Source organism: Maniola hyperantus, chromosome 12, assembly GCF_902806685.2.
Source record: "Maniola hyperantus chromosome 12, iAphHyp1.2, whole genome shotgun sequence".
Classification (NCBI taxonomy): domain Eukaryota; kingdom Metazoa; phylum Arthropoda; class Insecta; order Lepidoptera; family Nymphalidae; genus Maniola; species Maniola hyperantus.
This window is the reverse complement of record NC_048547.1, coordinates 5,327,478-5,346,612: the sequence shown is the minus strand read 5'-3', so window position 1 is coordinate 5,346,612 and position 19,135 is coordinate 5,327,478. Positions and strand designations below refer to the sequence as shown.

The 19,135-nt window shown below is 36.5% G+C and overlaps 1 protein-coding gene across 8 annotated transcripts in view; it reads left to right on the top strand.

The window, feature by feature from the left end:
- Positions 1–19,135, top strand: part of mub (poly(rC)-binding protein mub) — a 221,409-nt gene that overhangs the window by 68,411 nt on the left and 133,863 nt on the right. For all 8 annotated transcript variants that reach the window (XM_069502227.1, XM_069502228.1, XM_069502229.1 and 5 more), the window contains exon 2: positions 11,365–11,404. The gene's annotated coding sequence lies outside the window, so the exon portion shown is untranslated. The remainder of the gene's footprint in view (positions 1–11,364; positions 11,405–19,135) is intronic.

Below are 19,135 nucleotides of genomic sequence, written 5' to 3'. Positions count from 1 at the left end.
TTTATGTTCTGTAATGCTTTTTAGCATTGTGAAAAAGAAAAGGATGCAGATGCTCTAAATTTAGTTTAGAGAAAGACAACGGAATCGGTGCCATTCATAGTGTAAATATTGTTCTTGATTTTTAAAGTAAGAGATACTATATTTAATTAAAAAGACTTCAAATAATAATTTCTTGTCCAACTTTTTTTACCGATTTTTTTTATTTTTCCCAAAGTGAAATAGGATTTTACTAAAAGGATAAAATCGTCAGTCGCGGATTAAGGCTGGTTTACATGGAGCGAATCTTGACCGCATTGAACGGACGCGGCGCAGCAAACTGGTTTGTGTGTGCCGTGGTGAGATTTCTGTCTTTTTAAGCTTTTACTTGGTTTTTGCTGCTAGAGTTTAGGAGTTTTCTCAACACAAAAATAGCATGTACACTTTTTATTTGCCGACGAAAACATGGAGAGAACAAAATCAGACATGGTTGTAATAATTTGGACTTAATTATTGAGCTATCTTTTATAGATCACCACATTGTACGGTTCTGTGCCGCTTGTGTCCAGTAGAAATCCTTGCATGGAAAAGGATATATGCTTAGAAATCAAGAAGTTTTATCAACAAAACAATCCTACATGGAACCATGAAGATCAGAATCATAAAGATCCTCTCTCAGTACAAAACAGTAGCAAGATGACAAGATAAAGTTTAAACCTAAATCCCGATTTCTTATTCGATTCGATATAGTATGTATAAATATAAATATAAAAATATATGAAACTTTAATTGAATAAAACGAATCTAAACAATTGAACATAAAATATATTCGATATATATATATATATAAATAAATATAAGGAACAGCTGACTGACTGGTTGATCTATCAACGCACAGCTCAAACTACTGGCCGGATCGGGCTGAAATTTCGCCTGCAGATAGCTATTATGACTGACGGATCTTATCCGCTAGGAAAGGATTATTTAAAATTCAATCCCTAATGGAGTAAAATAGAGGTTTATAATTAATATAATCCACGCGGACGAAGTCGCGAGCATGAGCTAGTTATTTATTTAAAAAGAAAATTCTTAAAAAAAATATTTGAGTCCAAAAACATATTTAGAACGATATAAGCTATAAAAGTTTGAGGGCCTGTTTCACCATCGCCAGATAAACTTTATCTAACGCATAATTTTGACATTTTGACAGATTCTCCATACAAAAACTGTTATAACGACAAATTTATTCGTTAGATAAACTTTATCTGGAGGTTGTGAAACTGGCCCTGAGGATAATATTAGGTGCCAAATTGCGTCTATGTCATGACTATAATAATTATACCGCTAATCAATGCGGTATAATTATTAGGGCGGTTTCAGACTAGCGTATTTTTTTGCGCGTATACGGTCGTTTCAGCATACGCGCTTAACGCGCGCTACATACGCGCTTCAAAAAACCGGACGCGCGTATACGGGCATATTTCGGCGTGTTCGCTCGAACTGGTGGCCCGGTGGGTGGTGGTCTCTCGCGGCTCGTGCTTATACCAGCTTAGAAGCGCGTCTACGCTCGTACGAGTTGAGCGTGTGCCAAAAGGCGCGCCTATACGCGCCTACATGCGCTTCCAAAAACGAGCGTATACGCGCGTATAATACGCTAGTCTGAAACCCTTATACTCCCAAAGGCTTAAGTAGACAGGCAGGCAGAGAGCATGCAATCGCTTCTATTTGATGGCAATCAAGTTATCTGTTAACGCAGCATCAGCTCACAAGCCTAATCCTCTGTAATATTACGTGAGCATCCCCCCTCTAAGTTAATTTGCTTGTTGCTCAACCGGATTGAGTGGCACGTCTTGATAGTTGATACATAAAGCTTAAAAATGACTTAGATTTATCATCTCTTTTCAAACTATACCTATTCAAGATTTTTTTATTTGGAAAAACTAAAACATCATCTTTAAACTAAAACATAAGTAAATATTGAACGGACACGCACAAGAATAACAGTCTTCTTAAATCTCTTTTTAAAGATATTTCTACGAGAAGCTCTAGAATGTTAGAACAAAAAGCTTAGAAAAAGAAAAAGCTGACTGACTGACTGACTGATCTATCAACGCATAGCTCAAACTACTGGATGGATCGAGCTGAAATTTAGAATGCAGATAGCAATTTTATGACATTAACAATAAAGTTTCTTCACGTTACAATACCCCTTCCACCTAAGAAGGAAGTTTAATTATTATTACTTTTTAAATTAACGATAACCAATTACAGTGCGTATTGGTAGTGGGTATCTATTGACAGAATTTAATAGCAATCAATCAAAATCGAAGTCAAATAATTTATTCAGAATAGGCAACATGTTACGCATATAGTCAAAATTGATAATTTGTAAGATAACTTATAATAATGGTGATAATAAAAAAATATTAAAATAAAGAAAATTAAACAATAAGAAACGACGAAGTCCTACGACGCATCGGTAAATATACAGAGACCTAATTTTGACCATTAAACGCAGAAAGGTCAATTATCTGGGGCATGTTCTCAGACATGACATGGAAAGAGAAGCGTCGGTAGAAGAAGAAAGTTTTGGCTTAGAAACATACGAGAGTGGACTGGGATAGCCAACGTAGCACAACTTTTTAGTTTGGCGAAAGATAGGAAATTCTGTGACAAGATGACGGCCAATTTTTAATTGAAGAGGCACAAGAAGAAGAAAAAGAAGAAGAATATCGTTCGATCATTAGCTGTTGAGTGAAAACAAAAAAAACAGTTACCGTGACGCGAGAAAATTTCATAATTTATAGCTTTCTACTAAATTAGGTAAAAATCTTTTTCTTTTTCCCCCTACATCCCGGGCTTGATATTAAATCCACGTTAATGAAGCTGATTAATGAGTTTGCTAATAACTTCTTCGCCATTATGCCCTAATCTGATGCCGAAATTTTTAATAATCTTTTTATGCAATGTATTTATATTATGTAGGATATGTTTAATTTTAAACTTATTCAGGTACCTACATACTAGTAATGTCATCTAGATGATGCCCGCAACTTTGTCCGCATGGATTTAGGTTCTTAAAAAACTCGTGGGGACTCTTTGATTTTCCGAGACCAAAAGGAGCCATGTTCGGCCCTGGGATGCAAGGTATCTCTGTACTAAATTTCATCAAAATCGGTTGTACGGATGTTCCTTGAAAAGCTAGTAGACAGACAAAAACATTTATAATATTAGTATGGATGGATTACACTTGTATTCTTTACAGTTGTTACTTTTGTGTGGTAAATAAGTAATAAAAGGTTTTCATTGATCATTCATTCAATATATTTCAAACACCTAAGGTTGTCTGAAAGAGATCGCTATTTTAGCGATAAGGCTGCCTATTGTTGGTACTAGGTACTCATATTATATCCATTATAGTGTACAATAAAGTATATTTTGATTTACCTATTTAATCATACTTCAAAGTGAATAGGCTAGAAGCAGAATGAAACTGTTATTAGTTAGGTTTACACTGATGGAGGTAAACTATATACCCAACCACGCGTGAGACTGACGTCAAAATGGAAACTCGTCTCAAAATTGAGTAACATGAAAGTTATGAATCAAGTTGTGCTAAGTTACAACTTTGAACCGCGGTTTATTGCTGCAATAAACTGATTTACACAGCTAATACGACTCTTTAGCGGGCGCTCTAACATGATCGCTTGAACAAGCCTTTTGAGTTTAGCCAAACAGAAAATGTACAATGTATTATTGCACCTGACGTGATTATGCCGCATTTGGATAGCTTTAGTAGCTGTTGCGTTAAATTGTGTTCAAATGAAATCGCCTAGGTATAAAATCAGTTAAGAGCGAGTCGGACTCACACACGAAGGGTTCCGTGCCATCGCACAAGATGGTACCTACGGAACACTATTAACTTTTTAATTATTTTTTACTTGTATGGTGGTTTTAAATTTAAAATTTTATCTATCATTTTAAATATCATTATATATCATTTTAAAACTCATCATCTTGCCTTTTTATTATATTTTATTGTTATACCTAGTGACAATAGAAAATTTCAATTCTCTACGTCCAGATACAGCCCACTGACAGACAGACGCACGGACAGCTGAGGCTTAATAATAAATAAGGTCTCATTTTTTAGGGTTCTGTACCCAAAGGATACCACCTTTGTGTACAGAACCCTAAACAATGCAATAAAATTAGTTTTGTTACGCTTGAATTCACGCACCAATTTATCTTGACCGATACTAAAACACAGCATCAGAAGAGGAAGGTAACTATTTTCAATACTAAAGCAGATTATTTTATTGGATTGTGAACGTTGAACAACCAATAAACTACCATCAAACAAATCACATTTCCGATGCAATGAAGTGTAGATAACGAGCAAAAATGAGATGCAATAAAATCAATTTATTTTCGTGCTTTCTATATTTATTTTTCTTGTTTAACTTTCGTTTTACCATTAAAATTAGTGTGACGCTGAAATGTTTTTGTAACTCTTGCCTTTCGCGTGTAACACGATAGTATAAAGAATAATAATATCCATATTATATTTATATTAGGCACTAGCTTTAAAATTAAAATAAAATTACAAAAAATGTTGCTTCTTGAGCGATGCAATGGTACGGAACCCTTTGTGTGCAAGTCCTGCTCGCACTTGACCATTTTTTTTGTGCAAGTAGGATAAAAGTATATAATTATTTACATTTTTGTAGCTCTAAATTGGGATACCTATTACCTAAGTCGCCGCAAAAGAAATAATATAATTTATAATACCTACGTACCTACTACCTAATAGTAACAAGGACAAACAAGGAATCACTAAAAGCCAAAGCGTTGTCATTAGCCCATTATGTCTACAGCCCTTTATTAAGAAAGATCGTCTTTGTATTACATGAGTAGGATTTCTTTTATCGGAGCAAAATAAATAATGGGTCGGTAAATAGGTTGAGTGAATCGGTATTTATTTTGAATCTACAAAACTGTTTGTGAAAAATATAGGTAAAAGATAGCGAAGCAAAATAAATATTGGTTTAGGTATTAATAAATACTATGAATAAAATATCTTGGAAATGGGTTTCGTGAAAATATAGACATTGTGTAATAGGCTTCGGCCGTGGCTAGTTACCATCTTACCGGTAAAGCCGTGCCGCCATGCGATTTAGTGTTCCGGTACGATGCCGAGTAGAAACCAAAGGGGCATGGGTTCAATAAAAACTGCCATAGCCATGCTAGGTTACCTCGCTTCCATAGACTGCATCATCACTTACCACCAGATGAGACCGCAGTCATGGGCTAACTTGTATCTGAATAAAATAAAATAAATAAAAAATAATGATTTGTAAAAAATACTGGAAATAAACTTGAAAATGGACACCCGTCTCACACCAGACATCCTCACACTCTCTTTGTGGCGAGCTAGCCAACAAAAAAATAAAGCAGCCCATAGAAGTGGAGTCTATGCAATCGTGAAAAATTATTATATCTGAGAACCGATTTTCCCAATAGAAACGTCGATAGATATTCGTCTTTGTTTAGGAAACCGCGGCATAGACTTGGTTATCTATAAATCTTATTCTATTAACGTCGTATATAATAGGGTTTAAGTCAGTAAGTTAATTAAGTAATAAACGGCCAGGACCCTATCGTGAATGCGTCCAATCTAACCCTCGTATTACTAATCTATACCTAGCTGTCAATTTACCTCCGAGTATCGTCCCAAAATATGGTCGTATCCTTGTCATTTGTAATAATAATTATTGTTATCTAACGTAGGGATAGCTCTTTGAAGTCACGGAATTATTCAGATCGGTATGGAACTCTATTGACTATTTCTACAACATCGTGAGAATTTTTTTTTTGAATGAAATAGATACATATCGGAATAGCATGTGCACTGTGCAGGTTGGTACACTTGTGCAGGTAGTTACGTTTATGTACGAGCTTTTTTATACAATACAAAAATTAAAATGTACAGATAAAGATACATAGTCGTCATTGATGCTAATTCTGTTGTACATTATCAGTAAAATTTACTAAAACGACAGGTCAAAACATAGTGCTCTCTCTTTCGTAGTGCTTCCTATGGAAGAAGTCAGGATACTGTCTGTAATCTGCCAATAAATTACATAGGTACAGCCGAAATCTAAATATAAATAAAAGGAACTGACTGACTGATCTATCTACGCACAGCTGTGTACGCAAACTAATGAACGGATCGGGCTGAAAAGCACGCAGATAGCTATTATGAGGTAGACGTCCGCTAAGAAATGATTTCTGAAAATCTAACCCCTGGGGGGTCTTCTTCTTCTTCTTCTTCACTCTGGACTGGTTTCCGCACTTAAACGTTTCCGTCTGTTGTGAGTGCATCGCCCCTCCCCGCCGAAGTCTTCACTCCAGCCATCCAAGCTTGCTCTAGAAGCCAAATAGACAGCCCAGGTTGCCGAGGGCTTCACGGAGTGAGGTCGGGGAACCTAAATGGCGTTCGCGTTGATCGGCTAAGCCCGTGCACTCTAGGAGCACGTGCGTCGGTGTTTCATCGACCTCCATAGGGTAAAAAAGGTGTTCGATATTTGAGTAGTCCACGCGGACGAAGTCGCGGGCATAAGCTAGTTTATATTAAAAATAATATGAGATGTATCAAAATATATTATCATGATGTAAAGGAGCAAACGCAACAGTTTATTGACCCTAAAGAAGTATTATCGTTACATTTGCATGAGACTGGATGTGCGCGACCCTTAAGTAGTAAACCGCAGTTTACGACCCTGATAGGCGTATACGACATCAAGTTATTTTACTTTTACTAGTTTATCGTTGTGTGGTATTTTAAAATCCTTTAGTAATAGGCTGTATCTATACTATCTATATATATAAAAGGAAAAAATATATGAAAGGAAAAGGTAACTGACTGACTGACTGATCTATCAACGCACAGCTCAAACTACTGGACGGATCGGGCTGAAATTTGGCATGCAGATAGCTATTATGACGTAGGCATCCGCTAAGAAAGGATTTTCAAAAATTAAACCTGCAGGGCCTGAGAGTTCTCCATAAACGAGCGCGGTGGATTATGGCCAAACCCTTCTCAATCTAAGAGGAGACCCGTTCTCTGTTGTGAGCCGGTGATGAGTTGATCAAAGGTTGAATCATCAATGATGAGTCCTATATCTAAACTTCATTAATTTACTTGGATGCTTTACATATTATTATTACTTACGTAAATACGGAACGGATCAATACATACCAGGAACTTTCAAAATATGAAATGAATTTTCTCCGGCATCATTTCCTGCGCTGTGTTTCCACGAAGGTATGAGTAATGCTATGAGGTTAAACATGGCATTTAAATTAATCAAAAGCAGGGATATATAATTTACGTAAGATTTTTTAAACATTTCTTACCTGTTATCTCCCAAAACCACCATGATCCCATCACCACCCATGGCCCCACCTGCCTTCTGGGGCAGACGTCACAGATACGGGAGATTCCCGTCGCCGTTCGTGGTGTCTCCTGTTTCCCACATCCTCTCCTGTCATTGCGTATCTGGATACCTAGCTCTCGCTTCCCTCCTCTGAACTCGTCGCGTCGTCGTCATCCTCCTCGCTTCCTTCCTCTTCCTCTTCCTGCTCTCCGCGTCCTCTTCTCCGTCGTCGCTGCCGCACTTCGGAGCAGCTCCTTCTCCTGTGCCACGCGTGCGCGAACCACCATGATCCAAACGAACATCCAAACAAACGTTCCTCCCAGTGTTGGGGACAATACGCAGAGAAACTTTCAGCGTTTATAAAATAATGAAGCTCACACGCTGGCTCTTACTTCTTTCTATAGGTCTCTTTCAATAGGTCACTTTCTTTTTTAGCTACATTTGAACTTGTTTTAGCTATCCTAAAATTATTAATTTAACCATTTAATCATTACAAACAGGTACGTAATTCGTTTCCCGTTTCCGTAATTTATATGAAAAAAAGGGGAAAGTTGTACGTAACACTGTGTTTACTGTTACATTAATTAAAGCTTCAGTAAATGATTTTAAGGCGGCTACAACTGAATGGGTAATGAGGCTCCGCATTCGAGTCTTTGTTCCGGCATATTCATTACCTGCTCCCATCCGAGTTTGTTTGTAAAAAAGCTTTGTTCTCTGACGCGCCCTCTCGAGGGAAACAAACAATATCTCTAACAATTTTGAGGTCAAGCGATTTCATCCGGCAAATATTCCGAATGGTAATTAAAAGAGCAAACAAGCCGTCTTATTTACAAAAGGTTCATAATAATTATTATTTATTTACCTATTAGTAGTATTTTACACAGAGACAAAATGTTTTTTTAATAATATTAGTAACTTGCTCGTCCTGGCTTCTCATGGCTTATACATATATACATTACAATAATTATAAACCGGCCAAGTGCGTGGCGAGCCACGCGCAGTGGAGGGTTCCGTAGTCACAGTCCTCGAAAAACAGATATAACTCCTTAACCTGTAAACCCTAATCAGCCATGATAGTTTTCCTTTAAAATTGATTATACTGCTGTGACAATTACAGATTTCTAGCACTAATAGTCTCTTAGATTAACCGAGGACGGACGGACGGACGGACGGACGGACAGACGGACGGACATGGCGAAACTATAAGGGTTCCTTGTTTACTACGGAACCCTAAAACATCTTGAAGGGTTGCGTAACTATTACGTAGCTCTATTTTACTATCATAGACTTACTAGCAAAAAAGTACGTTGCGTTGGTGGTAGTGATGCGTGTTGTGGTTTTATACCTACGCGAGAGGTTCTGGGTTTGATTTCTGGGAGGGCTAATTGACCAATTTTTAAACTGGCTCTGCTATGGTGTGGGTAGTTAGGCGGTAGTTAGTTAGGCGACGTCTTACCAGAATACTAAATCGCTTGACAGCACATCTTTGCCTAAGTATATCCCGACTCGAATTTGCCACACAAAGAAGAATATTTAACATGAAAATGGTGAACCTGCCCGGGATCAAATCCTCGACCTACCGAATAGGAGGCGGACGTCACTAGAACTAGTCACAAGCTATCAATGTCATTATACTTAGCAACTAACAATTCAAATACTATTATAAATTTACAAACAATCTAAATCACTTTATTGTAGTAGCCATGTTTAAGTTGTAAATTTCTAGAACTTAACTCATAACTTTGATGCTATGTTCTGTAATTGAAGAAGCGTGGTTTAACGTCATACTGCATATTTATAGTTACTATATTACTATACTAGCTTAATCCGGTGACTTATTCGCGTGGATTAGGGTCGGAATTACACAAAATCGTTTCTTAGGGGTTAAAGTAAAGACTTAATTTTTTTTTAAATTGAGATAGCAAGCAAATGAGCAGGTGGGTCACCTGATGTTAAGTGATTAACGCCGCCCATGAACATTTGCAGCACCAGAGGAACCGCCGATGCGTTGCCGGCCTTTTTGGAATTTGTCGGTCCTAAAAGTAGGTTGGAATATTCTTCGTGGTACCAAGTATACCACACCCACACACATACTCGTAAATCCATACTTAGTAAGGTAATTTTCTAACCCTATTGTAGTTAAGTAGAAAGTTAAAAAACCGGCCAAGTGCGAGTCAGGCTCGCGCAACGAGGGTTCCGTACTACAGTCGTTTTTTTCGACATTTGCACGATAATTCAAAAACTATGATGCATAAAAATAAATAAAAATCTGTTTTAGAATGCACAGGTGAAGCCCTTTCATATGATATCCCACTTGATATAGTTATTTACTTAGAAAATTGATAATACTAATTATTAGTTCATGACCACAATTTAATTTTTTTTGTGTGATGTAACCACGAATTCACGGTTTCAGATTTTTCCCCGAATGTCAGCTATAAGACCTACCTACCTGGCAAATTTCATGATTCTAGGTCAACGCGAAGTACCCCCTGTAGGTTTCTTGACAGACAGACAACAAAGTGATCCTATAAGGGTTCCGTTTTTCCTTTTGAGGTACGGAACCCTAAAAAGCTTTATTAATTCAAAAAACTACACTGCAAAATTGGCTAATTAAGGCATTTACTTTTAAAATAACCACTGTTTGAATAACTGTCTCTTGAAACGCCATTAATTAGTAGGTAGGTAGGTAGGTAGGTAATTAAGATTCAAATGGGATTTACTGTCTCGATGGAGCGTGACAATTGAGCGGGATTTAACATCTTTATATCATTGTAAAAAGTTTCTTTTATGAATGAACAAACGGTGAATCAGATTTAATGATCATTGTTAATTGTTGTGATTAAGTTTGCTTAAATATTTTAAGGGAGATTTATCACTTGACTCTGTCCCAATATAGAGGATGGGCCGCAGAAATTTACAAAAATATATATTTAAAAATCGACTTTATTTAATGCCAAACTTTGTAGTGATCTTCGTCTAGGTAGAATAATAATTCTACCTAGACAAGAATCCGCACTTATAAACGTTTCCATCTGTTGTGCGTCTCACTTGCATACAGTACGCGGCAGAAAATAATGTAAACTTTAGAAAGAGATAGCGGATTTGTAGAGCATTGTCACTGTCGTTGAGACCGACAAAACGTCATATATAGATATGAGTGACAGAGACAACGCTCTACAAACACATCTATAAAGCCGAAATGTCATTAATTTAAAGGCCGATGTACATTATTTTCTGCCGCATACTGTACTTTGTTGTAGTTATATTCAGTGTAGCAAACTAGTAAATCAGTGTAATACTAATAGTGTAAACTAGTAATGAAATTAAGTTATAAGATTTTCACAACAAAATAATATGTAGTTAGGGTTGCCAGGCGTCCGGATAAAGCCGGACATAGGTAGGCTTTTTGATTGCGTGTCCGGCCAAAATAAACGGTGTCCGGCTTGTCCGGCTTTTGTTAGGCTTTTTACATTTCGCAAACGAGCGTGGTTGAGCGCAGGCGAGTCGGTCGCTCCCGCAGGCGGCAGTGCCGCCTGACAACAAGATTTATGAAAATAATAAAAAAGCTTGACATTAAAAAAAATTGTCGTACCTATTAATACTAAGACACAAAATCCTCAATAATGTAGGGTGTCCGGCCTTTCTACCCAAATGTCCGGCCAAACTGGCTGGTCTGTCCGGCTATTAAGTTTGGCGACCTGGCAACCCTATATGTAGTTAATATAAGTAAAAAAACATAATATCTTCATGTTGCATCAACTATCAAGGTCGTATACCAGTACCTTCACAGTGAAAGGGTTGCGCCCTTTCTCATGCAAATTTAATGATAACAGGCTTTAAGGGTCAATAAACTGACTTTTTAGGGTTCCGTATCTCCAGAGAAAAAAAGGAACTCTTTGTTATCTAATAATATGCGCAGTTATTTAAAAGATATTTTTTGTTTCAGATATATCCAAATAATAACTCAGGCGAAATCCAACAATAAGGTATGTATGTTGAATTATTAAATTTTGAACATAAATTAATATCATTTTATTTTAAATAAAAATGTTAATTAATAAAACTTAAAGGTAGCCTTATCTAACTACCTACTGTACAAATCATGCCCGTGCGGAATGGTGCTAAAAATACTGACTACAATTCCGCGCTGGACAGTCAGGCTGATCCTTTAATAAATTAATCGGATAGAAGAAGGTACTAATAGTAAAATCTGACACGAGATTCGAAACATAAAAGATTACAAATATATTATTATTCAAAAACATATCATAAATGTATATTTAAATGTTTTATGTAGGTAAAAAATATTTTATTCAATAAACATGAGAATTTATTTACGTACGATATTAGTGCTCAATATGAAAGGGCTATTTAATTCCAAATTCAATTTCCTTTCCTGAATAGGTAGTAGACTTATTTACCGCTAACGAAAATCCCAATGGCCTTTATACCCTACCTGTTAAAATCGTACTTTTAAAATCACTGAGGTTTGACTAGTCAGGTAGAGCTAATCATGTTTAACTTGGGAGTTTATGTTGAGGTGAGCCATTTCCGTTACGGTTATAAGAGAGCTGTGCTCAGATTTGAGAAAGAAATAAAATAATCCAGAAGAACCAGAGTTACCGGACATAAGTAGCCTACTCCGAGCTGTGTTCTATTTTATTATTAGACGCTTGACCTGAACCTTTACCCATTTCGATTAATTTTTAATGATTGTCAATCATTGCATTGAATGTAAAAAATTGAATTTGACGATATTATCTCCAATAAATCCTTTCTCACAAACTGTTGGATATTTTTATTATTTTTCCGTATTATTATAAATAAATAAATAAAATCATTTTATTTCAGATCTGGGACCCATATAAAAACATGTTGATAATTAAAAATTAAAATGTGTATAAACAATATTTAGTTAAAATCATTTAAAAAATGAATAGTCATTTTGCGTTCGGGATCTGGTGTACCCTTAGCCAGTGCATTGTCAGGGGATGCCTGAGGGACGACTTTAATCATTTTATTATTAGAATTACGGACGGTTTCCCAGAAACCCGCAATTCTATTTCGGATAACGGCGTAGTAGTCCGGGACTCCAGCGTCGGCGAACATGCCCGACGCGCTACAATACCTCGGCATTTTTAATAAAATGCGAAGGGCATCATTATATTGTACCCTGAGGATGTTAAAGGATCTTTTGGTGTAGTTGATCCATAATTGTGAAGTATAAAAACTCATACAATAAGCTTTAAACAACGTAACTTTAACATCCTCAGAGCACCGAGCAAATCGGCGAGCGAGCATGTTGCACCGTATTGCCAGTGACCTTCGCTCTCGTTCTATGTCAAAGTCGTCACTCAGGGACCCCGTCAACATATGTCCGAGATACCTGAACTGTTGCACAACCTTAATTATTGTACGTATAAATAAAGACAATATGATTGTAAACATAGACGTTTCAGGAATCTTTACAGTTATTGTTGAGTTCATTAAATTAGTTATTGTAATCTGTTTCTCCGAAATGGAAAGTGAGGAGGACTTAGCAAAGACAAATACTCCAATATTGCGAATTACGCTTGACTGAAGTCTTTTAATTAAACCCGACAATCGACACGGTGAGTAGCTACGACAGGTGAACTGTAAGTATATACTGTTACAGAATTACAAACTTTATTGTATGGGCAGAAAGTACGTGAATTGCGTACATGTCCTTTACATCACAATATCGGTTCATCGTTATTATTGTTTGTCCGAATTCCGCCAACGTTGATAGAGATGAGAGATCACTCCTGTCGGAATTTAATTACCAAAGCATCATTCCACGTGGGCATGATTTGTACCTACAGTAATTAGATAAGGCTAGGTTTAAGTTTTATTGTAATGCTAGCTGACCCGCCCCGGCTTCGCTCGGGTGGAATTTAGAAATTCGAGGTGGGGGGATAAATTTCCAAAAATCCTGGAACATGTATTACTTCATTTGTGACTGAAAACCCAAATACCAATTTTCATGCAAATAACTTGAAAAATAACGGACTTTCATACAAACTTTCATCCCCTATTTAACCCACTTAGGGGTGGAATTTCGAAAATCCTTTCTTAGTGGATACCTACTCTTTACAAAGAACACACCCTCCAAATTTCATGTCTCTAGGACCAGTGGTTTAGGCTGTGCGTTGATATATATGTCAGTCTGTCAGTCAGTCAGTCAGGACTTTGAATTTTATATATATAGATTTTCAATGAAAAGGTACGGAACCCTAAAAACCTTTGAAATAAGAGATTAGTTAAAACGTCAATACTTTACGATTAGAAAGTTTTGACTTCCTTATGATGAAAATAATAACAGATATTGCCTTTGGGAATCAAGACGAAAGTTATAAAAATAAGAATGCGAAACAAATAAACAATCAGTCATTTCAGCTAAACTTTTTACTTTCGGGCTCTATCATGAGGAATTAAACAAGCTTCCTCGTATTTTTACGTTTCTTTTATGAACTTGAGCGAAATTATATAAAGGAATATTTTATTAATTAAATTTAATGAGTAGATAAGTAAAAGAACTTACCTGTAAGTGAAGTTCGATCATAATTCTACGAAGGATTCATCCAAAGAGATTAAGTAGGTACTTACTTGATGACGCACGCCCATGTGGATTTAAGTTTTATTAAAAATCCCATGGAGACTCTGATTTTTCTGGATAGAAATAAGGTAGCCTATATATTTATTCGTCTCCGAAATAAAAGCAAAATAAAAGCAGAATTTGTACCAAATAGAAATTACCCGAGACTTCATCGGCGTGGATCTCACGGGCGTCATTTAGTATAATATGATAAGTATGTTAATGTAGTAATATTATGTAATGGTCTTGACAATTTACAAACATGCAAGTTTGAAGTAATATAATATGACAGGTAATTAACGTAAAATAATATAATTGAAGCAAATTGACTAGCTAATTATTCTGAAATTCATTCAGTTCCTATTAAGACGTCCTGTATTAAAGTCACGTCTGCCCTAAGCTATCCAAAGGTCAAGGGACGCTTGGCCCGACTAGGAGTTATTTGCACACGTATGCTATTCTGAACTGGAATACCAGATGTGATTACACAGTTAGCCTTCTTAAATTAAATATGTACGTACTACAAATTGAAGTTGGCCTATAAATAACGGGAAGATCGCTGCACAATTTTTAAGAGAAATACTTTCATCGTTGCATTGGTGGACCTCTTTTAAATAAATACTACTTTAAATGCCAGGTATTAAATAGCAGCGGTTTTATTAAAATATTTTTACTGTAGGTATGCTGATCCGCCCAGCTTCGCCTGAATGGAAATTGATTTACCTATGTAAAACATAATATTATATAGCCTAGATAAAGTAGCTTTCTAATGGTTAGAATAACCAAAATCGGTTCAGTGGTTTCAGAGTTTATCATTACAAACAAACAAACAAATTTTTCCGCTTTATAACATTAGTGTAGACTAGCAATTTGCATCAGCCCCTATGTAGCCCCCTTAGGGTCGATTCACATAGGCATTATTCTAATCTCAAGTTTCTAACCCAGCGCAACGATTTGATCTTTTCAGTTTTCACATTTGAAAATGGCACCCATACAAAAATAAACGAACAAATTTGTAGTTTTGGAGTCCAAAACTTGATTCTTTGAACATCCGAAATGTGTCTCAACACCGCTTTTGGGAGGCATTTCGCCTTAAATTCCTTATTTTGAGCACTCGTGTAAAAAAGGTCTGAAGTGTCCACCTGAAGTAAAAAATAAATTAGTGTTTGGAGTTTTTATACACTGCGAAAATACTTGGTCGGATTTCGATTCCGATAACCAAGTTTAGTACGGTCACGAGAGATAAGCTCTGTTGTGATCTCCCCTTTTTGTGAACTACAGACGAGAAATATAAATTTACTTTGGATACGGGATTGTATTATCCTGCTGTTGTTTTGGGTAATCACTAGGCATTATTACAAACTAGCTTATGCTTGCAACTGCATCCGCGTTGACTCCCTCCCTCCCTCTCAGGGGTTGAATTTTTGAAAACCCTTTCTTAGCGAATGTCTACGTCATAATTAGCTATCTGCATGCCAAATTTCAGCCCGATCCGTTCAATAGTTTGAGCTGTGCGTTGATAGTTGATAGACCGCCTTTTTGTACCTACTTATTAAGATTTCTTTTTGTAACCTGTCATTTGTGTTTCTGTGGTGCAATAAAGTATATACATACATACATACATACATAGATCAGTCAGTCAGTCTTTTCCTTTTACATAATACATAGATGCGCAAGTGTGTTTATTTATTGGTTTATTGATTTGTTAGTTTGACCTTCAATCACGTCACGACAGAGCAATTACGGATCGACTTAAGTTTTAGTGAAAGACCTAAAAAGTAACGAAGACAACTTTTTATCCCGGTAAATCAAAGAGTTCCCACGGGATTTTTAATAAACTAGCATATATGCGCACGTTAATAGGTTTTTTTAGTAAAGAATATTAGCCAAGTTTATCATGATAAATAATATTCCCCTTTCCCTCTAATTAAGCTTAAAGCTTGTGTTAGGAGTAGGTACGACAATAGTGCAACGGGTGGGGTTTGAACCGGTGATCTTTCAGTTTTCAGTCCGCTCTTTTAACCGTTGAGATATCGAGGCTCTAAATACCGTGTGTATAAACATTTAGAGCCTCGATACCTCAGATAGTACACACTAACACAGATACTCTATCACACAAATTTTGTTTCTCAGAAAATATGTAAGGTCTGGCGATCGCCTCAAATATATTATTCAGTCTCATAAACAAAACTTTCCGTACTTAGGATTAAGACCAACTCTTTAGTCTAAATTGAAAACCGCACACTTTGCAAACTTTCTCCAAGTGTTAATGCTAATATTTGGGAACACTGGCGTCTGTATTTCTAAGCCTTAACGGGTATTTTCATCCATACTAATATTATAAATGCGAAAGTGTGTCTGTCTGTCTGTCTGTCTGTCTGTCTGTCTGCTGGCCTTTCACGGCCCATCCGTTCAACCGATTTTGAGGAAATTTGGTACTGTGATAGCTTTCATCCCAGGGAAGGACATAGGCTTTTCCCAGAAAATCAAAGAGTTCCCACGGGATTATTAAAAACCTAAATCCACGCGGACGAAGTCGCGGGTATCATCTAGTCTTGCTATAAATTAGACATCCTCGTCCGTATATACAGATCAAATTGGTGAAATTTGGAATTTTACAGTTACTAAATTTGTACCTTAGAAAATTAGGTAGGTATTATTGTACAGTAAAGTTGCCATCACCACACAATATTATAATACCACTACGTAATATCGCGCTGTAGTTCAGGTTTTAAAAAAAACCGGTCAAGTGCGGGTCGGACTCGCACACGAAGGGTTGCGTTGCGGCCATTTCGAAATTCGCCATTTTGGTTTTTACGGTTCCGTACTAAACGGTAAAACGGGACCCTATTACTAACTCTGCTGTCCATCCGTCTGTCACCAGGCTGTATCTCATGAACCGTGATAGTTAGACAATTGAAATTTTCACAGATGATGTATTTCTGTTGCCGCTATAACAACAATTATTTAGAAATACAGAATAAAATAAATATTTAAGAGGGTTCCAATACAACAAGCGTTTTTATAGATAAGGGTACGGAACCCTTTGTACGCGAGTTTGACTCGCACTTGGCTCGTTCTCCGAAGTTCTTTATTATATTTTGTTGTTATAGCGACAATAGAAATACACACTCGGTGAAAATTTCAACTCTGTACCTACCTATTACGGTTCATGAAATACAGACTGACGGACGAACAGCGAAGGTATAGCAATAGGGTCCCGTTGGCATTTTTCCGTTATGGAACCCTAAAAAATACTAGGTAATATTACTTACTAGGTAGGATAACTTAGTATCTTTTTTATTAAGTACGTGACCATTTCTCGTGTCGTCTCAAAATAACCTTCAAATACTCGGAAATATATTTTATCTGTTACTCCAGAATATTCTGGAGCACTTTTACATGTGCCTGAAGCAGAAGAGCTTCTATAATATTTTACGTCTAACAGTTTAGTCTCTTGAATTAGTAAACGAATGGAAGTAGAGATATGAGGGATACGAAAATTACACACATTTTTCTTAGAAACATATCACTTAACTGTTTTATTGTAGCTAATATGATGAGTTTTCCTTATAACTACACAGCGAGATGATAAGTAGTGAGTATTGTATTGTATAAAACTGGTACATACAACGACTAATTAGGCGATTTATACAATACATATATCGTTAAACCACGAAATAAGCTTGAAATCATGAAATGAAATGATTTATTTGTTTTAAAAGGTCTTTTTAAAAATTGTGCCAGGGACCCTGAAGTAAGTTTGCAAAACCTATATCTCAGGGTCCCCGCTCTCCCTTCTCCATCATTAACAAATAATCATAAGTAGTAAGTATCTATTAGTATATATAGTAGTAATTGCTCTAACTTTTGGTAATCAGACATCAATAATTTCGAGCTCTTTTGTAAAACAGCGTTGTCGAATCGTAGAATTTCTATTAACATAATTTAGTGTCTTTATCTCTCCTTAACAGGTGAACCTGTTCACTTTCATAAGAATGCGATACCTAAAAGTTAAAACTATATCTATCCATATCACATCATACTATCAGTACCCTTATTATAAATGCGAAAGTGTGTTTGTTTGTTGGTTTGTTGGTTTGTCCTTCAATCACGGCGCAACGGTGCAACGGATTGACGTGATTTTTTGCACGGGTATAGATAAAGACCTGGAGAGTGCCATTATACCAGCTAGTAGCATTATAACTGTCTGACTGCTAGCTAGAATAACTGATTTAGTACCTACAGCTATAGCTTGCATTTTTTCTTCTACCAATCCGCAGCCAGCGTGGTAGACTATGGCAAAAACCCTTCTCCCACTGAGGAGAGACCCGTGCTCTGTAGTGAGCCGGTGATGGGTTGATCATGATGATGATAGCTTGCATTTAGGGGATACTTTTATCCTAAAATTCAATCAGTTCCCACGGTATTTTAAAAAACCTAAATCCTCGCAGACGAAGTAGTAGGCATCTGCCAGTTCCTAATAACACAAAGTTTGTAAACTACTATTTTCTGTTAAGACAGTATTAAGGTTACGTGCGCCCTGAAGCCATCAAAAGGTCAATAGAGGCTCGACCCGGCTCAGAATTCTCTGTAAACTTATGTCATACCTACTCGTACCAAACATACGGAATAACGGATGTGAGCTTCCTTGGTGCTGTCATTTCATAGAGTCTTACCTACTTGCTTGAGATAAAGGCTACTCAGTAATTTATCAAAAAATGGTGAAAGTTTAGTGAATTTGTGGTGTACGGAGTTCGATCTCTGTCGAATCTGTTCGAATCTTAACAAATCGGAGATCAGAGGTCTTTAATTTAATTTATTTTGTACCAAAAACATTTATAATATAGAGAAAAAGAAAGTAAAAGTAGACAGGGAAGCACTTTATCCTTATAATCCTATTTGGCCTTATTTTTAGTCGGTTATTACTTATTATGTAAAATTATATTGTATGTATCGCTGTTGATTGCAAATAAACGAATAAAAAAAAAAGAGCTCCCTACGCGTGACCCTTGGCAGTGCGAGAGGTTGTAGAGGGAGTAGAATAGGTACAAAATAATGATAGAAAGTATTCATGAAAAGAACATAATAGATATTAGTT